The sequence below is a fragment of the Rattus rattus genome, chromosome 9 (assembly GCF_011064425.1).
Source record: "Rattus rattus isolate New Zealand chromosome 9, Rrattus_CSIRO_v1, whole genome shotgun sequence".
Classification (NCBI taxonomy): Eukaryota; Metazoa; Chordata; class Mammalia; order Rodentia; family Muridae; genus Rattus; species Rattus rattus.
The window spans coordinates 12135142-12141141 of NC_046162.1; positions in this window are offsets into that span (position 1 = coordinate 12135142).

The following is a 6000-nucleotide window of genomic DNA, read 5'->3' on the forward strand; positions in this document are numbered from 1 at the left end:
TGAAGGTGCAGCCTCAGTTGTACTTGACAGCATGAAGGAGCATGCAAAGGATTTGAGGCTTGGCACCATGAAGAGAGGCTATCAGAGGCTATTGGTGAAGCCTGGTTGCAGTTGAAGACCCCAGTGTATTGGAGATGCCAGCACCATAGGATGATCACCAAGAGCAGCAGCAGCAGTGGAATGGATCAACCTGAGCTTAGAGTGCTGCAGAGGGCAGGGCAGGAGAAGTGACACCAGCCCTTTGGAGGAGCCCACAAGATCGTGTGTGGATCACAAACATTGAAACAAGAAGCTGTAACATTGATCCCAAGATGTTCAAGATGCCAGAGCTATAGGCCATCTGCTGAGGAAAGCTGCTAACCAACCTGGGAGAAAGAAGTTTGTTGCAGTCAACAAAGATGAGAAAGGAGTTGGAGATATGAAGACTTCCTTGAAATCAGACATGGAGATGCAGAGTTTGGACTTTGCCCAGTTGGTTTCCTGTCTTGTTTTGGGGATTACAGTTAAGTGATCAGATGAACTTTGAATTTTGCACTTTTAACATTGTTGAGATTGCCATAGACTATGGGGACCTTTGAAGTCGGACTAAATGTATTTTGCATTATGCTATGTTTAGGTATGACCTCCATAAACTCACATATGTTTGAACAGGCATATGGGAGCCAGGGAGTGGAATGTGATGATTTATATATAGTCAGCCGAGGGAGTGACACTAGTAGAAGGTGTGGCCCTGTTGGAGTAGGTGTGTCACTGTGGGTATGGGCTTTAAGTCCCTCCTCCTAACTGCCTGGAAGCCAGTATTCTAGCATCTTCAGATGAAGATGTAGAGCTCTCAGCTCTGCCTGCACCATGCCTGCCTGGGTGCTGCCATGCTCCTGCCTTGAGGATAATGGACTGGACCTCTGAACCTGTAAGCCAGCCCCAATTAAATGCTGTCCTTTATAAGACTTGCATTGATCTTTGTGTCTGTTCACAAAAGTAAAACCCTAACTAAGACAATCCTCATTACTGAATTTTCAGGTGTCAGCTGCTTAAAGTCTTCTATGCCAAGTGGCCCTGTGGGCAGAAGAGATGGTTCAGTGTTTTAGAACACTTGTCCTCATGCAGAGAATTCAGTTTCCAGCACTCCACATCAGGCAGTTCACAACTGCCTGTAATTTCAATTCCAGGGGATCCAAAACCCTCTGGCTTCTGAGGAAACTTGTATGCATTTGATACAAATAAATTCATGGAAGGACACTCCCATTTATAAAAAAAATTAAAAAACATGGTCTTGTTATCTAGAACCAAGGTTCACTGTATGTGTGTGCTACTTGTCAGATTTGGCTACTCATCCTCAGGAAACCAACTAAGGGAGCCAAATACATTTAGAAAAGAAGAAAATATTTATTTAATATGGCCACAGTGGGAAGAGGGACAAAGAGATCCCTAGACTTCCCTAGGTCAGTCTTCAGGGTATAATGGGGATGCAGCTGTGTTAGCTCAGTTTGTTCTGTGGAGCAGGCAAGAAATTGACTGACTGGGAGAAACTCTCAACCAATATATGAGAAAGCCATAAGGCTGCAAGGCAGAAAGTTGCAGGAGACAGGCTTCTAGGCTGAGTCAGATTTAGTGAAGCCTGATGCTTAATAATATCTTCTTGGGGAAGACTGCCCTTATGGCCTGCTGCCCTGCAGTTGTGTAACAGTTTCTTCCAAGACTGAAACATTCCATTATGTTGAGAAGCTTATCAAACAGAAGTTAAGCAAATCAAAATAGTTTCAGGAAGTCCCTGAAACTGACTACATTTACTAGGTCCCTCCCTGCCAAAATAAGCATTAAAAGTTGAGGGTCCCTAGCTGAACAGACCTTTAAAGAAGACTCAAAAAGCTGTTTCCAATATCCCCAACATAACTGATTCCCAATAAAAGTTCTATTGCTTTTCCAGAGGACCTGAGTTCAATTCTCAATATATGTTACTGGCTTACAATCTATAATGAATTCAACATTAAATGACATAACACGAATAAAATGGGGTGGTTTAAATATGAATGACCCTCATGGGCACATTTAGTTAAATGCTTAGTCACCAGGGAGTGGAACTCTTTGATAGCATTAAAAAGATCAGGAGGTATGACCTTGTTGAAGGAAGCGTATCACTGGAGGTACACTTTGGGGTTTCAAACACCCATGCCAGACCCAGGTTCTCTGTCTGCCTATAAAGCTACTGCCCTAGCAACACGCCTATCTTCTTTCTGACATTGTGCTCATAAACTAACTCTCTGAAACTCTAAACAAGGCCCCAGTTAAAATGGTTCCATGCTGGGTGTGGTGATGCATACCTTTAGTCCCAGTCACTTGGGAGGCAGAAGCAGGCAGATCTCTGCGAGTTTGAGGCCAGCCTGGTATACAAAGTGAGCCCAGGGCAGCTAGGGCTACTACACAGAGAAACTTTGTCTTGAGAAACGTAACAGAAAAGCTTCCTTTTCTAAGAGTTGCCTTGGTCATGGTGTCTGAAGGGATTGGTCTCAGCCTAAGACACTTCAGGACAAAGGAGGTTTATTTGCCCCAGGATGATAAAAGAAAGGGTATAAGAGCAAAGACAGGAGATAGAGGATGAGGGAGAGGGGGAAGGGATATCTATCCTGGTGAGGGGTTTGGGAAAGGCAACACAGGACTGCCTCTGGATAGAGTGAAGACAGATATGGCCCATAGGCAGATGGTGGCTTATAAAGGTAAAGGGTGAACCCCTATGTTAGGATGAGGTGTTTAATTTTAATTTTATTTAAGTGAGCCAAAGGGGCCTTTTGCTCTTTTTTGTTTGTATGTTTTGTTTGTGGAGCCGAGGACCTTATGCTTGCTAGGCAAGTGCTCTAGCACTGAGCTAAACCCCCAACCCCAAAGGGGGCAAAATTGCTGGACTTTGTACTTTGATAACTAGACCTGAGTAATCAGTCTTAGGAGGGGGGAGAGGAGGAATGGACCAAATAAGGGAATCTAAGTGCAATCTGAGGGATTTTAACAAGGAAGAGGGAATGGGGGAGAAGGGCAAGACCTGCTGGAGCCATGTTTACCATGATTGGGCTGCCTAGAATTCCTTCTTCACAGCAATATGAAGTGGAGTTTTTTTTTTTTTTTTTGACTCAGTTACGTCATATTTATCTGGAAGCCATCTTATGTATGAGAGGTTGTTTTACTGAGAACAGACACATGGTGATTTTTTTTTTTCTGGAAGTAGCCTAGAAAAGGGGCATATGAGATTTTGCTAGAGCAGATACTTGAGAACACAGTTGGAAGGAGTATAAATATCACCCAGCAGAGAGTGGACAGCGCTGTGTGGTATTGGTTCACCTTTCCACTCTGCTGTTCATTTGTTGTATCTGCAGAACTTCTCGTATTTTGGCAGCCTCTTGTGGCTTCCATGGACTCAGGCTAATCTGTAGAACCTTGGGGTTTCTTCTTGATCAAACTTCTGTTGCCGATTCATAAACGGTTCTTGTGAGTGGATCAAGCTGCTGCTGCTAAATCTCATGAACTGAACTACTGACACCACAGATTGGATTTGCTATTTCTAAACAGGTCCACATCCTTCTTTGCCCTATTAATCTTCCCTTTCCACTCTGGTGGGTGGTGCGCAAAAAGGGAGGTTAAAGCATTTAAGTACACTTATTAAACTAAGGTTTTAAAAATATAAGCCTACAGAACAGAACAATACCGAAGATGAAGTATGATTATTATGATTTTGTGTTCCAGCACCCACATTACTGGCTTACAATGGTCTGTGTGAATAATATATTAAATGAGAGCATAAAGCATGATTATTATGATTATTTTAACAAGATTATGGTTCCAGGTATTACTATGAATCAGTACTATGTAGATTATCTATGGTCATCCATCTCTTCTGATTCAAGGAGATATAATCCTCATCAATGTGGGTAAATCTCAACTAACTCAAGGCCTTAATAACAGAAAGAGATTTGCCAGATTACCAGGACTTCTACCTCCACATTTTGCTGAGTTTCCAGGTTGCTAGGCTGTCTTTCTCTGCCTCCCAAGTACTGGAAATAAAGATGTACACCCCTTTGCCTGGCTTACAGCATCGATTTGTTTCAATTTGTAGATTTCTCTCAACATTTTAAATTTGACAGTCCTCCCACAGCTACATGAGCTAATATTTGTAAATCTCTTCCTATATGTACATGTATTTACTATACTACTGTATATAAATGTCCTATTGGTTCTGTTTCTGTGGGGAATTTTACTTTTGTGTGGTGGTAGGATAAGGTGGGTATATGTGTCATGATACGTGTTCAGACGTCAGAATTTTGTGGAATAAATTCTACATATCAAATTCAGGTCACCAGGCTTTTGAAGTGTGTACGGTTACTCACTGAACTATGTCACTAATACTCTCTAGGGGGAATATCCTGATAGAATTCTAAAAATCTAAATGTAAATGAAACTGCCATTTTATGACTATTGGAGATAGAGGGATAGAAATGATCAGAACTCTTGCAGGTATATCTGGAAATATAAAGCTTTATACTATCTTGCCACAATGGATCACTGGAATGTAGTGTAATGCTTTGTTTTTTACTATACTGTATTGTATGTCCTCCAGGAATGACACGGCTGTGGCCCTGAAGAAAATCTGCACAAGATCAGACCTGCTAATATTACCTCATTTAGTGGGGTTAAGTTCCTAAGGTCATACTCCTCCACAAAGGTACAGTTAACAGTGGCTAGGGAAGAGGGATTCATGAGGTTGCTCCCTTCTCTGAAGAGAAATGGCAGTTAATTTAACAATTGTGGGAGTGGGAGCAGGGAGAGCTTACCAGGCTCTACTCCACTCTAAGGATCTTTTAACAGTTAACAGTTGCCAGGAGAGTTGTTTTTCTTTAGTGATATAGATGCCCAAAAGTCACATATACTTCTCTGTAAGTAACTCCAATTGAACTGATTGATTCACTAAGTGGCAGCTGGGTGAAAGTGTTTGTTTTCATTGTTGGTGCCGTAAGTGGAGTGAATCAATAGACTTTTGTTTACATCTCTTCAGAAAAAGCACGTAACACATTACATCAAAGGACATACTTTAGAAAGCACTGACAGGAAGGCAAAAAAAGTTAGTGAGGATTTCTGTGTAAGGTAAGGAACACTACAGAGCTTTGGCAAATAAAGTTTTGTTATAACAGAGCATGCATCTTAACTGATCATACATGTTAGATCAGGATTGATGGATGCAATGTGGAAATAAAAGCAAACATCCCCAAAAGCAGAATTTTAATCAGAACTGAAGAGCTGCAGTCACTCAATGGGAGAAGAGGGATCTTGTGGTTTTGTAGTGTACTAGGTCTCTAAACTATAGTTCTGTCATGTTGTCAAAGCATTCTTTAGAAAACGCTTTAAGTGCTAAAGTTATCTTGATTAAACTGGTCACTGGTCACAATCACCAGTTATAAATTTCTATACAATGTGTCCCTGACCTCAAGATTATTCCTTAAGCCTGATGCTTAACTGCTACCTCCCCACTTGGATCCCTCAGGCACAGTAATTAAAACTTAAAACAGAGCCTTGGCTCTCAAAAAAGCCAAAGGATTAAAGAGCAGCAGAAGCATTTACAGAGAAGTTAGAAAAGTGCTATGAGACTTGATGTCACTTATTTTGGAGACTGTCTTCATTATAGCCCTGTTTGTAGGCCAGGCTATCCTTAAAGTCACTGAGATCCACCTGCCTCTGCCTCCTGAGGCAATAGTCACTTTTTAGCATCTGTTAAATAAGACACAGATCAAGGACCAGAGAGCAATTATTGATTGAAAAAGGAATAATCTCATTTCAGTAGTCACATGAAATGATAGAGAAAACGAGTCTTGACAAATCAGTTTCTTTTTACTTCTGTCACTCATGTTTGGAGTCTTCCAAGCATTCTGAAGGCTGAGGAAGGAGGATCATGAGTTTGGACAATCTGGAATATCTCAACCCCAAACTACCCCAACAAGATCCAGGCTATAATATAACTCA